Consider the following 17,751-nt stretch of genomic DNA (forward strand, 5'->3'; position numbering starts at 1 on the left):
GTCACTATTAGGGTATCTCACCAGAGGCAGCTAACCTGGCCTAGCGGTCTGGAGAAACTTGGGTTGAGGTCAGAAAAATGGGTATAGGTTAAGTGGGTCTGGGTGAGAGTATGCTAGGCAGAAGAACTACAAGTGCAAAGGCCCTGAGGCAGAAGCAAACCTGGACAGTAAGAGAGAGCAAAGAGACAAGGAGCTTGGGACCAGCAGAGAATGAAGGGACTTAAGGGGCCAAACCATGCAGGTCCATTTAGTTCTTGGCTGGGGTTTGATCTCAATTCAAGTACTATGAGGAGCCAGTTAGGAGTTTAAGTATAGATTTGGGCTTGAATTTTAAGAAATGGTGGCACAGAAACTAGCAAGGGTCAGCACTGGCCTCCTCACTACTAATCCTTCTGGCTTAAGGCCTTGGGCCATTTTCTTCCAGTCTTCAGAGTTACCCCTACCCAGCTCTTGCACACTGCCCTCCTCACATTTTTGTGAAGATGAGGTCATCATGGGGGAGGAGAGAGAATTCCAGAGCTATAAGCCTCCTTTATCTTGGCAGAACTGAGATAGGTAGGGAGGAGGGGAAGACCAGGCCTGGAACACCTCCCTTCCTCCATTTACACCCCCACAGCTGGATCCTGCCCCGCCACCCTAGGCTGAGCCCTATTATATGAAGATATTTTTATGCAGTTTTACTGTAAGACATTTTATGAAAGGCATATAATACCATAGCTACCACTAAATCCTTCTGGGGCCTTGGGCAAGTGACCCCCTCTTTGAGACCCAGTTTCTCTACACAGAAAGTTAATGAACAGTGCTGTCCAGTGAAGAGCATGTTCTATATCTCTGCTGTTCAATGTGGGAGCCAGAAGCCACATGTGGCCAAGATGTTGCAGTGTGGCTGGTAAGCCAGAAGAGCTGAGTTTGCAATTAAAGAGTTTGTAATTAATGAGCCTCTAGTGGCTACTGGTTACCATCTGGGACAGCATAGGCAGATCATAAAAGCTTTTGAGGCTCCAACTCCCCAGCCTAGAAAAATACCTGCACCCAATTCTGTCAAAGGCAGCCACTCCAGCCACACAATCCCAGGCAGGTAGGGAACACTGCAAACTGACTCGGGCTCCAGCCCCTCATCTTCTCTTTCCTTTTTTTTTTTTTTTTCTTTTTTGGTCTTTTTTGAGACAGGGTCACCCTGTAGCCCCAGCTGGCTTGGAACTCACTATGTAGACCAGGCTGGCCTCGAACTCACAGAGATCCTATAGACCAGGCTGGCCTCAAACTGACAGAGGTCCATCTGCCTCTGCTTCCTGAGTGCTGGGATCAAAGGCGTGTGACACCACGACAGGCTTCTTTCCTTCTTTCTACTGTGAAAATGCAGAAGTGGGACTTTTCTTGGGGCAGAGAAATGACAGAGACTAGCTTGAAGTCAGGACTTGTGCTCCACACATCTAAAGGAAGGTAAGGAGAATAAAAGCTGGGCTGGGTGCAGGGTGATAGTAGGGACACTTAGGATCTTCTCAACCCCCTGCTCTACCTCCCTACAAACCACTGAACTGTCCCTGGACCAGACCCTACTGGGGCACAGAACTCCACAGGCTGGGCTCCAAAGATGGAATTGTGCCCTGGGTTTATACTATTTATAAATCAGGGAGTACCTAGAGAATGAGAGACTGTTTCCTTCAGTTTCTGCTGCTGTAACAAAATGTCATAGACCGAATAATTTATAAACAACAGAAATGCATTTTTTGTCATAGCTGTGGATGCTGGAAGTCTAAGATCAAGGCCTGACAGGTCTGGTGTCTAGTGAGGGCTTCTCTGTGCGTTCCAGACAGTGTCCTGTTCCTGCATTCTTGGGAGGGTGTCAGATGCTTTGTCTTCACATGAAGGGATGGGAGGGGCAAACTTTATAAGCCCCTTTCTAAGACACAAATCCATTCCTACCTACCTCCTTAAGACCCTAATTCCTAATATGATTGTACTGGGGATTGGTTTCAACTGGAATTTTGGAGACAGCACATTCAGATCATAGCAGAGACCTAGGCTGAGAGGGGGCCTTCCTCAGCCTTAGCCCAGACCCTCTGGTCTTCAACAGTGGAAAACGGCAATCAGAGCTCTGCTATCCTGCCTAGGAACTGTCTGCTGTCCCAGCACCACCCACCCACTCATGATGTCACTCTTAGAACATCTGAGAGTCAGGCTCTGGCCCCAACCAGGAATACATAGGCCTGAAGAAGCTCAGAGGACCTACAACCAACCTTGAATGGATGATGGCGTCCACTCAAGGCAGTGAGAGAATATTGTCCTCCCTTTTACCCCCAGGAAACCACTTCCTCTCAGGAAGCTCCTTGCACAGGTCCACTTACTTACAGGGACAACCTTCCCTGAGACTTCACTTCTTACCCTGGATCTCCTCACCGCCTTGCCTGTCCCTCATTAACTCAGTGTCCATGTCTAAGGTAGCATTGGGTTGGCTGCTGCTCTCTGGCATCTCGACCACTTTGGCTTCAGCAGAGATGCCAAAGAAGGCAGATTCGGGTTCTCACTGTGACTACAGGATGGGGCACAGACAGGGAAACAGGCCATAGGAAATCCCTTTTCTTAGACAGGTCTTCTAGAAGCAGAGCCTGTGAGCAGAACACAGGTGGAAGTCAGGGAAGCTAAGGGTAAGGAGAAGGAAATATGGCGAGGGAAGATGCAAGGCAGGATAGTTAGTGACATGCCTGGCTTCCCAAGAGCCTTAGAGCAATGCCAGAGGCTGCTCCCTCACCATGACCTTCGACTTCTCCTTAGAAGGCAAGGAGGAGGAGCACCTTGGGGTGGCCCACAGCTCCCACCCACCATCTGCTTTGTGTGGGTCAAAGCTCCCCATAGAGTGAACATTCATGTTTCTAGGTTCTGTTGCCTGGCTCTTGGAAACCAGATTCCCCTCTGTGTTACTAGGACATTTCAGCTAATCCTGAAGGTAGAGCATCTTCAGGGAGAGCTAGAAGGGCTAGCCAAAGGATTTGAAGAGAAAGGTGCCCATCTCTCGTGCCAGAGACTCCCCTCAATGCCCTCCCATTATGTCTGACTTCTGCACCACATTTGGCCTTCTCTTCTTTTCCAAGAACAAAGTTGTTATCCTTCTTTTCCCCAGAGGGAATGTACAGTCCACTGTAAACATGTCCCCTCAAAACTGCCAAATATGATCTTGGGGGCAGTAAGGGCCAGAAGGCAAGGAAGCAAGCCACAGTCTCCACTGCAATTGCTTGTCCATCATTGATTTCACCTCCCCTCTTCCCTTCCCCTCAGCTGGACCGTTGCAGAGCCAGGCTACTTGGCCACTGAGCTTATACAGACTTTTATGTCTGAGATATCTGGTCTGAGCTCTTGGCTTCACTGCCTTTTCCCAATAGTCATTGTTGAGGTTGTCTGTCACCAGTTATACATGAAGAGTCGAAGACATGCCACAGCCTTCTTTTATTGCAACTACATGCATTCCATCTGTGGACTTGGCTCCCCGTAGTCACCAGGACCAGTGACCCTGGCCAGTGCAACAATGCCCTTCTTTGGCTTTTGGTCCACTGGCAGGAGGTACTTCAAGCAGCCTGGTGGCACTTCCAGTTTAGTGGAAAGTTTGCTGTGCTTCCTGACATAAGTTCTCCATCCCTGGAAACTAAGATCCCTAGCCTGAAGTTTTGGGGTACAAAAAGCAAATATTCAGCAAATGTATGTGAGATGACCCATTTCCACATTTGACTCTAAGACCTGTACATTTTTTGAATTATTATTTTAAAATATTTTTATTATTTGGCAATTTCATACATATATAATGTGCCTTGCCTTGATCATATCTCCCCCAACTCTCTCCTCCCACTTCCCCTACCTCTCAACACTTGTTGCTCCTACCTTTATGTCTTCTGTTTGTTTGGTGTTTTTGAGACAGGGTGTCCCTCTGGCCCCAGGTGGCCTGGATTTGCTATGGAGACCATATGGAGAGGGCTGGAGAGATGGCTCAGCAGTTAAGAGCACTGGCTGCTCTTTTAGAGGACCCAGCTTGATTCCCAGCACCTCCACAGTGGCTAACAACCATCTGTAACTCCAGTTCCAGGGGATCCGACATCTTCTGACCTCCGCGGGCATTGCACAACATGGGTGCACTAACATGCATGCATGCAGTACACTCATACACATAAAACAAAAATAATAAAATATTTTTAGAACTTAACTTGAAATGGAGCAAAGCCCTAAATGTAAGCTGAAACTATAAAAGTCTTAGCTGACCTCATTATCACACCTTCTTTTATGGAACCACATGGAGAAGATAGATGAGCCCAAATCTGGAGAAGGCACTGATTTCATTAAGGGAAAGTCATTGCCTCTGCAGGGCAGAAGAAGGTGTAAATCATTCTGCTACCAGGGGCTCAGATAGTTTTCTGAGGAATGGTCTCTGGTAGTGGCAAGTTGAGCACCCAGAGTAGTAGAACTCACCCAACCTGGCGGGAGGCGGCTGTGCTTAGGTGCATGCATAGTCTTAATCTCTAGCACCTTGACCCTTCTCTTCAAGGACTACTGTGCAGGTATTTTGGGTGGGCAGAGAAATGCTCATTCAGCAGATGCATCATTCTGTCTCCTCTCAGCTTCCTGGCAGTTGATGCTATGCAGGGGTTTACCTGAGACCCAGAGGTTTGCACACTTGGTACCCAACCCTAAAAATCCATCCATCTATCTGTTGCATGGACTACTTTGTCACTGACCTTTGGTCTTAGGCCATTAGGCTTCTGACTAAGCAAACACATCATTCTTTATTCCCCAGGGCTCAATTAATGTCCACATTTCTGCCACTTTTGTGGAAGCAAAGCTGATACCCAGAAGGATGACCCCAGGACTGGCAACAATCCCCTTCTAACTCTCGCCAGCAAATCACATTGAACCTCTTTGAGCCAAAGCCCAAGTTCCTCCCTTAACTATCGGTTGGTCACAGGGAATCTGAGAAGGTTTCACAAGGTTTGTGAGTTCATATGGTCCTTCTACTCCTATCCTCCTGAGACTCCTTTTTATTCTTGACTCAGTGGGAAGTGGCCCCTCTAGCCTATGATCTACTTTCACAGCCTAGACAGACCCAGGCAGCTAGATGGGAAGCTGGTTGGAGTCCTGCTGTCCCAAATCCTTAGCAACCCCTCCCTCAGAACTCAAAAACAGATGACCATGGCTCCTGCTGGGCCAGAACAGGGTAAAGAGAGAGAGGCACAGAGGCCAGGGCACAAATTTCAAGGATGTCTCAAGGTCATGGCAAGTCCTCAGTCCTTAAATTTTGCAACTTGGGCACCTCACACTTCTCCTTAGTTTTGGCTCTGCCAATAAGCTACTCTCATGTATTATCTCTTTTCATCCTCTCAAGTAAACCTTATCATTCCCATTGAATAGATGAGGAAACTGATTGAGGTCAATTTGCCAAGGTCATCCTGCTGGGATTGACATAGCCATGCTTTTCTGGCTTTTACTATTAAGCTATACAAAGCTCGCGATCTTCCAGACAATCTCAAATCCCCAGGCCCGCATGGACCCGGGTCTGCTGACTGTACCTGTGAGCAGAGGCAAATGGATGGGCAGGCGGTTTTAAAACAGGCCGGGGAAGCGGCAAAGGCCAAGAGGGCGCATTTCCGAGTATGTCCACTAGATGGCGCCCCAATACCGAGCCACTGACCTCCCGCGGCCAGTGGGCGGGCCCCCCAGCGCGTAGAAGCAGTGCAAGGACCTGAGAGCAGCCCACTGACTGCTAGGCTCTCCCGGATTTCTGCATCCCCAACACCCTTCCCAGCTGTGCCCAGTAGATGGACTCTGGAGGTGAGTCTTCCTGGGCACTTGAGAGAGTCTCTTCCTTTTTACCCGTAGAAACTGTCGCTTGACAGGGCCCGGTGCCTCCCAGGGTCTTCAGAGCACCGCCTTCCTTCTAGAATTCCCAAGGCCCTCCCTGTCACTCCCACCCTCTCAGCTTCTGCCAGTCTTCTGAGGCAGGGACCATTAAGGCCGATTCCACAGATTTGGTGATGCAAATGCATGCAAATATATGCAAATCGCCATGTAAAGGAGGCTTGCCACTGTGGTTCTAAGTGGCTGTCACAGCTTCTCTGACACCTGTTCTGAGACAGCTGCCCTGCCCCCCTCCTGTTTCTGTGTCTATCTGCTGTTTGGCTCCTTCTCCTCTAAGGCTGTGGCTTCTGGTCTCTTTTCCCTTAGGGACCCTGGCTGGTTTCTGGTCACCAAGGATGCCTCTGACTCTTCAGACTCCTTAGAGGGGGCAAGGAGGAAAGCACATCTCTACTGGGCACAGACTTTGGCATATGATAATACCACCATTTCCTGGCTGTGTGACCTTGGGAAAGGAGTTTAACTTCTCTGCATCTCAGTTTCAGCATCAGTACAATGGGATTAATGATGGTACCCCCTTTATAAAACTGGTCAAGAGTTCATGTTATAATCATGTCAAATGCTTGGTACATTGCCTTTGAACCTAGGAAACACGAGTCTGTTAATCTTGATTCTCACCAACCTTGTTGGTCAGCACATGGTCAGGACTCAGGCTTGGAGACAGATACACAGATGGACACAGTTCAGGCATGTGCACATGTGGGCTCATGTGGCAGGCACACACACACACACACACACACACACGCACACAGCTGACAGCCTCACGCGCTGGCGGCACACACACGGGTACACACATTCAGAAACACACAGGAGGAGGATGTGGGAGGTGGAATCTGAGTCATCAAGACCAGAGCTGTGGGTGGTGCTTTTGTCCTGATTTCCGGGGCTCGGTGCTCCATTTTGAACGAGGAAATGTATGGAGGATGGCAAAGCTAACTGGTGTCTAAAGGGCCCCTTTCTTGTATGAGCTCCTTCCAAGCCTACTGTCCTCCTGGTCCCCACCTAGCTAGGTGTCACCTGGGCTCCTTCCTCTGCCCCTGCCCTGACTTCACTGGGGCCCAGCAGGTAGGGCAGGGCTGCTTTCGGCCCCTGACATCAGAGCAGGCTCAGGATGACATCATAGAGCAGGTGAGCCTACTTGCAGCTACTCCCTGGAAAATGCTCTAGTTGTACTTATCGGGGAGGGCATCTGAGGGAAACAGAACAGGGTGATGCCTAAGAGCATCAGGAGAGCAGTTGCTCCAGCTTCAAGTCCTGTCTCTGCCTCTGTGCGACCTTTGATAGTAGCCTTAACCTCTTTGGGCCTCAATTTGTATAGAAGTAGAAGGAAGTCAGTCACACCTAAGTCACAGGGCTTTGTGGCTTTCCAGTGACATCATGTACATCAACCTGCACTTCCTTCATTGCTGCTCGGATTTGAATGACACTGATTGAAGGAGCAAGCACAGCTCCTGTGCGGCACTACCCTAGCAGGCAGCTTCCTCTCCTTCCACAGAGCCAGGCCCCCACCCCCAAGAGACTTGGAGGGGGGAGGAAGAGGAACAATGTTACCAGGGACCTGAGGTCTCAGGAATCACCCCATAGCTGGATGTGGCAGGGATATCAACAGACTCCTGTATTCTCTAGCTTTTCTTCTCTGACTGGAAGTGATTGGAGTCACAGCCTTGTCAAAAGGAAAGGAAGGATGCTGCTACTTGCCACACACCTACTGTGTGCTGGGGGCTATGCAGGGAGCTGCCCATGTGACCTCTGCAATCTCCCAAGGCTCTGTGATGTAGATCCTAGCATTCCCTGTGTACAAGACAGTAAGAAACAGAGTGACTTGGCGCAGGATGCACAGTCCATAAATAAAGTAGGACTCTGATCAACCCCATTCTTTGCCTTTTCACCATCCTCAGCAGTTTTGACTGATCTGGGTGGGTTCTGTGGACACAGTGCCTGGTAATGTCAGCCCCTGTACCCAAAGCTGCCCAGGACTGTAAGGGCCTTAGAGCAAGGACTCTGTTTGTCAGGTCAGTCTCTTGTGAGCCTGTGGGTGATGGTGGAGCTGGTGTGAGCTAGTTAATCCACAGGAAGTGTCCCCAGGTGTAAGCACTTGGCTGTAAGCCCAGGGATTGTGACATCAGGGAAGGGACCCAGGTGCTGGGGACACAGGTGCATGGAGGTGGGGGTGGAGTTGGGGCAACCTAGACACCTGCTGGAGGCTCAGTCCAGTGCCAGTGGGTGGGTGGGAGAAGGGAAGCAGCAGATGGACAGGGTCAGGTGGGGGCAGGAATGCTGAATCGGCTCTGCAGCCCAAGGTGACTGGGAACTTGCCGGAAGCAGGAAGTGTGAGAGGGAAAAATACAATCAGCAAAGGAGAGCCATAGGGAGGAGAAACTGCGGAAGCCAAGGGCAAGGATGGGGTTGTGGGGCTGACCGAGCATGGTTAGGTGTATAGGCTCTAGGGCTAAGGGCATGGGCTCTTAGCTCAACTCCACAACTTGGGTGTCATGTGGCTAAAGGCAAAAGCTATCTTTTAGTAGTTCCCTCAGCTTCTGGTGTAGAACAACCAGTGTCTAACCTCAGAGCTTCTGACCTCCCCCAGGTTATCTAGACAACTAGCCACAGGACTTCAATCACTGTTGGGGCCAAGAAGGGGCTAGCTTCCACTCCAGTGTGGTGTGACCACACACTATTTACTTAATCCCCAAGCAGCGGCTATCTTTTCCTCTGGGCCAGGTCTGCAGGGCAGTCTGTCTTGTTCATTGGCTGAGCATCTGACACACAGTAGGTACTACAAGAATATTCATTGAAGAGGTGACTAATATGTCAGGTGGCTGGTACACTGCTTACTAATTGCACGATAGCTGATTTCTGGTCAGCAGATATTTCTAGTGTATGCACTCTGTACTGGGCAAATAAGACATGGGTCCTACCCTCAGGACCTCACAAGAGCAGTGTGTGAAGGGTCTAAAGTGACAATGAGGGCTGCTGAGGTGACTTCAGGGACATTTGCAAACCAAGACCAATGCTTGGAGGAAAAAAACTGTGGTTAGGCTGGGTTGGGGAGCCAGCCCCTGGAGTGCTAGGCAGCAGCCCTCCTAGGCCCCAACAGTGATTAAGGTCTTTGTGGCTGGTTACTCGGCAGCCAGGCCGGAAGAGAAAGCCAGTAATTAACAAGCTGGCACTCACACAACCACATGTCAGCACGCCCAAGCCCTGGGATAGCTGTCTGTCAGTCGTAGCTGCTGCTGGAATTTTTTAGACAGCTGTGCTCAAGCCGGGAAATGAATATAAGTTACATTTCTATGCATCGTTGTTCGTGGTGGTAAAAAAAATTAATCAGTGACATAGCTGTGACACATACTCATTTAAGAGTCTACAGAGAAATGTTCATTTGTCAGAGGCAGCAAAGAAGAGATTATGTGTCAGCTGGGGAGGGGTGAAATATTTATACAATGGCTAATAAACACCGGTGTGTAAGGGGGGGGTCAATTGATTGTGTCAGTAGCCACATGACAAATATGCCGTTGAGCAGACATGGGCACTGCCCCTGTGCCCAGGGGCTCCATTCTGATGACAAATATAAAACATGTCACTGTTAATGCTCCCACCGACCACCCGTGCAGCCCTCTTGCTGGCTGGCCGACCAAGATTCTGGGAAGGCAAACTCCCCTGGAAGCTGCCTACCCCAGCTTCATTAAGTTGAACTTGAAGTTGGCAAATTACTCCCCAAATGCCAAAAGAGCTGCAAAAAAGCATTTCTTTGTGTGTGTGTGTGTGTGTGTGTGTGTGTGTGTGTGTGTTCCTTTTTAAAACTTCATGCTTCTGAATTTCAAAAGGCCAGAAAAATGATTGGCCTTTGTTCTGTCTCCACCAAGACCTTGTCACTGGCATAACCCCTGCAGATGTTACCCTGCCCCAAGCTCCCTATGCCCAATGTATTGTTCAGAGGCAGCACAGGTAGGGCCCATGGGACCTCATCCTGGGTGAGGCCCAGCTGGTTCTCCACTTACAGTCCCCTCCCAGCATCCTGACCCTTTGGTGCCCAGGCCTACGGGCCTCCTTTCATTGCCTAAGAGGACAATAGTCTTTTGGGGGCATGCATCATAGCATTCAGACAGACCCTGCCTCCCCATCCAGCATTATTTAAACTTTCCAGAGGATAGCATCATATCAGCGCTGGTGACTATTAGCTTTTGAGCCCAGTCATGTGCTGGGTACTGCATAAGCATTATTTCATTGAGTCTTCAAGCAATCCTTGAAATGAGTCTAATTATCGTCCAGCATTGGGGAGGAAACCAAAACCCAGAGAAGCAGCCTGCCGGGGGAGGGTGGGCAGCCCTGCCTACAGGTGAGGTAGGACTTGACCCAGTCCGTGGGACTCCTGAGCACAGCCTTTTTTGTCACCTGCCTGACCCATTGGAGTTATACAACTCATAGTTAATATCCAAGTGTAATTTAACTTCTAAGAGACTGACCTAACCCAGAGGGTGGTGACTCTCTAAGGTTCAGACAGTCCCAGACTATGCTCAGAGCATTCACTGCAGGAAAGCCTGGATGACTCCATCTCTCATCTTTTAAAAAAAAATTATCTTATTTGTTTTTATTTTATGTGTATGAGCGTTTGCCTGCATGTAGTAAGTGCACCCATGTGTGCAATGCACATGGAGGCTGGAAGAGGGCGTCAGATACTCTGGAACTGAAGTTACAGATGGTTGTCAGCAGCCATGTGGGTGCTGGGAACTGAGCATGGGTCCTCTGCAAGAACTGCCAGCACTCTTAACTGCTGAGTCTGCTCCAGCCCTCCATCTCTCATCTTAATCAGGATAGGTAGAATCATTTCTGATGGCTGAAATGTCTTCACCATCCCAGAGACAGAGGCCCACTGCTCCCAGTCTGCCGCTGGTTGCTGTAGTGCTCCTGTCATCACTGCAACACCCAACATCCATCATTTGATTTGGGATGGGATGACACTCTGAGAAAACAGTTGCAGATGAAATTTCACACATTTTCATGAATGTGGAGATTATAGATAAGTACATGCTGCAACTTGTTTTTGCTTTTCAAAATGAGATTCCTCCCTTCTGGGGTTGTACACCACCTTAGAGTCCCCACTGCAAGGCTGTTCATAATTTTAGTGATAGTGATAATAATACAGCTTGTACTATCAATATTCATTATATGCTGAGTGCTTTGTGTATTTTGGTTAATCCTCATAACCCCATTTTACAGATGAGAAAACTAAGAGCCAGAGAGATAGTAATTTGCTTATGAATGCATACCTGATAGGAGCTTGGATCAGCTTGGGGCTCAGCTCAAGAGCCGCTAGACTTTTGTCCATTAAAGCCTGAGTTCAACCCTACTCCACAGTCATGATGCACCTAGCACAGACCCTGGCTGCAGCTGTATCAAACTTTCCTAGCTTCTTAGCTGGTCTTGTTCTCTTTTGCCTCTGGACTTTTGCAGATGCTGTTTCTGCTGTCTGAAATGTTTTTCTTACTGCTCTCAATTGGTACCTCACTGGGGCTGTGGAGGGGAAGCTCTGGCTCCTGAAGTCCACCCCATCCATATTCCCAAGCCTCTAGAGGCAATCAGGCTTTGCTCTGGAACACAGTTTTCCCATACCTCTGTGACCTATAGGACTGGCTCCAAGGTGTTAGCAGCAGAGGCAACTTAGGAGATCCTGAACTTGAGAGGGCAGTGTCTGCAGTGTCCATGCCCCAAAATCTATGGCTTCCTTATCACATATCTGATCAGGTCACTTCCCACTCCCAATACGTACAAACATTGCTGCTCCTCTCCTGGCCTTTCTGCCATGTACACTCCAGCCCAACTGCTTCTCTCCAGTATCCCTGAGTTGACTTCTCCTTCTTGCCTCTGGCTCCTTGTGCTTGGACCATCTGGCTCACTTTTCTGCTGTCTAGCTCCTACTTATCCTTCAGGCTTCATCTCTAGTCCCTCTTCAGGAAGTCTTCCTAGATTTTGACAGCCTGGGATTCATACTTGAGGGCAGGAAACTGAGCCATTATGTTTTTAGTATTCTTTTTTTTTAATTATTCCAAAGAGAGGCAATTTTTAACACATTTTCCCAGAAATAACTTGAAGCAGATTACATAAAAATATATATATATACAATGAAGTTTAAGGGGGGAAAATAGGAATAGGAAATCAAAGACCAAAGGATTTGCCAACATGGAGTCAACTTTGGTGGAAGAATGGTTTCCATTAGCTCTGTTCTTATTTTTTTATAAATCCTAATGAGTTTATTGGGCTTGCTAACAGAGCATAGGGTGGGTTTTTTGTTGTTGTTTGTTTGTTTTTTTCAGAAGAGTGCCCCCCCACCCCTCATTTACGGCTGCGCTGGAAAGTCCACACTCAAATACAGATCGTGTGACTTCCCAACAGCCTCACAAAATGGCCAGAGAGATGCCTCATGGCGTACTCGGCTTATGTACCCTTAGCCTCTCCCCCACATGCAATTCTTATATTCTTAATGTCAGGCCCAGAGGAAGTCTTCATGAATGTTTGTAAGGGGAGTGGGTAGATATATGAGTGACCTGGATGTGCAGACAGCTACAGAAGGAGAGGTGTCCAATGACACCAGACTCCAGGGAAGAGGTTTGTAAGTTTGTTCTAAATTGAGGCCTCAGTTAAGCCAGGGAGAACCTTAGCAGTAGGGGTTAAAGTCCAAGCTTGTTCAAACAGACTAAAGGGTGTATCCTGGGTCTGAATATCTTGTGTTACTTCACTTCTCTAAGCTTGGCCACCTCATCTGTAACATAGGGCTAATGATACTGCCTGTATCGTATGGTTGTGTTGGAGAAGTAAAGGAGATCATTGAAGCTGCATAAACATACTTAACACCTGTTTGTTTCTGTGAAGAGGCTGAATGGACAGAAGAACCAGGAGGGATTGTACTGTGTCAGACACTTCAGGAATTGGCCTTAGAGTCTTGGGTAAAGGGACAATGGACAACCCTGGACCATCAGGAGCCTGTGTCCTGACGCCAGCTCAGGCCCCACAGGCTGTGTGACCTCAGACAAGATTCTTTCCTCCCTAAGTCCTGGTTTTCTCCTCTTCAAAATAAGGTCATCAATTCCCTTCCCAGAACTAACCAATAGGATTGTTGTGGGAGATCATATGCGATAATATATAGAAAATGCCTCCAAATGTGCTCAGGGCTGTATAAATACAAGGGATTACAGTTATCTGCAAGCGGTTTATAGGGGCTTAATTATTAGCGTTCACAGGCACTGCAGCTGTGACACAGTCCTGCAAATGTGCCCTTGGCAGCTCCTTAGGAGGAAGAGGCCATGGAGAAACTGAGGCTGGGTTGCCAGCCTGCACCCAGGTAGAAGGTGGGTGGGCAGGAGGCACTGTGGTGGGATAGTACAGGTGCTTCAGTTCAGACCTGCTCCCCACGTTTGGACCTCCAGAGACTGGTGCAGCAGTGTGTGTGCAGGAGAGGAGCAGACACTCTTTGCTTCAGGTGTGCAGTCCTTCAGATGCTTCCAGAAGTGAGTCTTTCTTCTGGATTTGCTCCTGGCATTTCCTGGTCTGGCAGGAGGAGCTGGAGACAGGCACTGGCTGATAATGACTTGGCATTTGCTAGATCCAGTTGGATGGGGAGGGGGAGTGAAGGTGCCTAGTCTCTTGGTGTATGCAGATCCAGAGCTGTGCATTTTGGAAGTCAAAGGCGGCTAGACATGCCCTGGGAAGTCAGAGCAGGGGCAGTAACAGCTCAATGCTTTATCCAGAGGGACAACCAAGCCTGAAAGGGCTTGAGGTGTGGCCTGCAAATAGATGGCTATGGAGCATGAAGATGGAGTGGGGTGAGGTTAGGAGGTGCAGGGAGGAGAGTCCTGTGACGCTCAAAGGCATTTTTTAGAAGGTGAGGATGATGAAAACAGAAGATGAGGTATCCCAGGTGCTGTCATCCATTTATTTACTCATTCAAAATATTCCTAGCCTGTGTCCCATGCCTGTAATCCCAGCACTGAGGCAAGAGGATTGCCAAAAGTTCCAGGTCCTCCCCGGCTACATAAGAAGACCATGTCTCAAAAAACAAACGCTCACTCATGCATGCCTGTAAGCAACCTTAAATGAAGCTCATTGGTTGAAAAAAGAAAAAAAAAAGGAAAAAAAGACATGAAAGTAGAAAAAAGACCGGGTGTGGTGGTGTACACATTTAAGCCCAGCACTCAGGAGGCAAAGGCAGGCAGATCTCTGTGAGATCGAGGCCAGCCTGGTCTACATAGCAAGTTCCAGGCCAACTGAGGCTACAGGGAGACTGTCTGAAAAAACTAAACAAGCACTAAGCAGGATCTCAGGCTTCTGTCTGATATCTCCTTTAAAAAGTTACTGAAATTCCGAGTCTATGAAATAGCAACACTACTACACCTTTCAATGGGGATTCATAAAATGTGTTCACACTCAGTACAAAAGAAATTTATGATGCACAAGGCAGAAAGAACACATCAGCAAGGTGGCTGATTGCTTTTACTGCCCAACCCCAGAACCATCAGCCAGGCCAGCAGGGGCTCCTGCAACTTGTGTGGAGAAGAGCAAGCTATGTTGAGAAGCTCTTCAGAGATTTAACTGTGAGGTAATTTTTTAAAAGTAATTATCTAAACACTTAGCCTTAATTTTCCTCCCAACTACTCCTGTAAAGGAGGTCCGAAAAACTGTGTCTGAGTGCTGGCACTGTCATTCTTCTCCCTTATTTAGAAAACAAAACAATGACAAAAAACCTTCAGAGCAAGCCATTAACATGCTCTCTCCTTCTGTCTGCATTTCATCAAAGTGCCCAGGGAGATGGACCACTTCAAGGCAGGCAGATCTCTGTGAGATCGAGGCCAGCCTGGTCTACATAGCAAGTTCCAGGCCAACTGAGGCTACAGGGAGACGCTGTCTCAAAAAAATCACAAACAAACCAAGGACGTAGAAAGGGGGCTAGTTAAGAAGAAAAGGGTACCTGGGAGGGAGACAAGAACAGGTAACACATGGATTGTGACTATGATCGGAAAATGTTAAGTACATGCATGAAAATGTCATAACGAAACTTATTATTATGTATAATTAATATATGCTAATGAGAAACATTTAAAATGTTCACTTTTAATTATTTTAAACTTTAAAAGAATCTTTCTGGACTAATTACAATGGTCAAGTGGGGTAGAGACAAGTCTATTCAATAAATATTTATTGATCATCTATTATTGAAGATGCTGATAAAGTCCCTGTCTTCAAAGGGTTAGATTTTAGAAGCAAAATTGTTCCAGAAACAATTAGGGCTGGAAAGATGGCTCAGGGGTTAAAAGCACTGGCCTCACTTGCAGAGGAACCAGGTTCAATTCCCAGGACCCACATGGCAGCCATGGCAGCTAACAACCATCTGTAAATCCAGTTCCAGGGGATCTGATGCCCTCTTCTGGCCTCTGAAGGCACTGAGCACATGTGGTGAACTTACATGCAGGCAAAACATTCATACACATAAAATTAAAATAAATAAATAATGGGCTGAAGAGACGGCTCAGTGGTTAAGAGCACAGGTTGCTCTTGCAGAGGACATGGGTTCAAGTCCCAGCACCCACATGGCAGCTAACAACTGTCCTTAACTTTAGTTCCAGGGGATCCAATGCCCTCTTCTGACCTCCACTGGCATTGCACGACAGGGGTGCATTTACATGCACGCAGGCAATACACTCATACACATAAAATAATAAAAATAATAAAAAATAGACAATTTTTTTTAAAGAAGAGAGAATTTCACACACAAAGACAAAAAGACAGGATAGCTCAAGGCAGGATGGGTAGATAGTCACAGGCCGTTCAAGGGTGTTGGACTTGGTCCAGAGTGAAGAGTGATGTTGAGCTTTCCACACTTGAGAGGCCACTCTCAAGTATCCACTGGCACCATGGCAAAGGAAAGCAAGTGGCAGCCTGTGTGCCACATCCTCCACTCAGGTGGGGCTGAAGCCAGGGGAGGGTGAACCTAAGCTGCATGTCTGAACAGCTGTCAGAGACTGAGTGTGTCTGTCACTGACCGAATGCAGGAGCAGCTGGGTATATGTGTCTGCCTGAAGCCTCCTCACACCTTTATTAGCATCTATGAGCTGGCTCTGAATCAACAATAATAGTCCCTCAAGTGGGCCTGGCACCTCTGTCCATTTATATTTCATAAGAGATCTCTCCAGGTAGAGCCAGGCCTCCCATGCTATAGACAACAGTGTTAGTGGCTGACATTATTGTCTACGGTGTGAAGGTGCTGTGTAAAGACAAACTCACTGAGTAGATGCATCCCTCTTCTTACACATGAAAAGAGACCAACTGGTCACCCAAGGGCACTCAGATTGAAAAATCACAGATCTGGAACCAGAACCCTTTCCTTTTGGTTTTTCCTTTTTCTTTCTCTTTCTTTGTTTCTTTCTTTCTTTCTTTCTTTCTTTCTTTCTTTCTTTCTTTCTTTCTTTCTTTCTTTCCTTTCTTTCTTTCTTTTCTTTCTTTCTCTTTCTTTCAACTTTAAAAAAACATTTTATTTACCATTTTTCATTTTATGTATATGCATATATTGCCTGCATGTAGGTAAGTGTACCCGTGTCGTGCAATGCCCATGGCAGACAAAGAGGCTGTCGGATCCCCTGGAACTAGAGTCATAGACAGCTGTTAGCTGCCATGTGGGTGCTGGGATTTGAACCTGGGTTTTCTGCAAGAACAACCAGTGTTCTTAACTGCTGAGCCATCTCTCCAGCTCCCCTTTTGGTTTTTCTTTTCCTTAAGATAAGGTCTCCTGATGTAACCCTGGATGGCCTGGGATTCGCTATGTAGACCAGCTGGGCCTCAAACTTGCATTGATCCTCTTGCCCCTGCCCCCTGAGTGCTTGGCTTCAGAGTCCTTTTCTGCTGGTCTCCTATGCTAGTCTCAGGCTCCACAGCCTCTCCTTCCTCCTTTCATCTCTTCCCTTCAAGCTGCAAAGCTACTCAAACAGTGACCTGGTTCTGCTAGAACAGCCCCATCTCCTGAGCTCAAATTGTAGACTCGGCCCCATGACACCTATAACCCACACCCTGACTGCAGCCCAGCCTTGAGGGCAGGGTGGAAATCTTGGCTTCTGATGCTTGAATGCTTCAGGCTCCTGTCCACATCAAGCCCTGGTGCTCCCATAAATTTTTCCAGAGTGCGGACCCCTCCCACTGCCATCTGAGAGCCTTACTTGGTTAGAGCAGCCAGGGGAGGCAGGATCAGTGTACAGAGAACTCGGTAATAATCCCAGCGCAGGCAGCCCGGGCTGCTGTATAAAGACAGATTAAAAACTCATCGGGTTCAGATGAGGAAATAATTCAGCCGCTTGGCCACAGTGAGAAAGCCTGAGGCTGCAGGTGCTAGCTGCCAGGGATGGGAGCTCGGGCCCCTCTAAGTTCCACCCCCAGAGCCACCTTCCTTTGTTGCCTGCCTCGAATCCAAGGCTGACAAATCCCGGTCCCCCAGGGAGCAGTGAGTGGGAGGCAGGCTGGGGGAAGCCGAGAGCACAGTCATTGCCTAGCTCCACACCCTGGTTCATTTCCTCCGCAGCACTGAAATGATTTTGCTCATTTATCTGTTTATTTGCATACTGTCACCTCACCTAGACTGTATGCCCCAGGAGGCCCAGGGCTTGTTCATTTGTGTACTGAACTATCTCCTGACCCCTGAATGGAAAAGGGACTTACTTGTTGCGTGAACATGGGTTGGAATCCTGCCTCTTTCACATCCAGCCTGAAAGACCTCGCTGGGCGTCCCTTCTCTGAGCTGTAAAGTGGGCCCAGCATCCCCCGGAAAAGGGATCTCAGCCCAGCGCTGACTTCTAAGAAATGGTTTCCATTAAGGATTCG

The sequence above is a fragment of the Nannospalax galili genome, unplaced genomic scaffold, assembly GCF_000622305.1.
Source record: "Nannospalax galili isolate Female #2095 unplaced genomic scaffold, S.galili_v1.0 scaffold1077, whole genome shotgun sequence".
Taxonomy (NCBI): Eukaryota; Metazoa; Chordata; class Mammalia; order Rodentia; family Spalacidae; genus Nannospalax; species Nannospalax galili.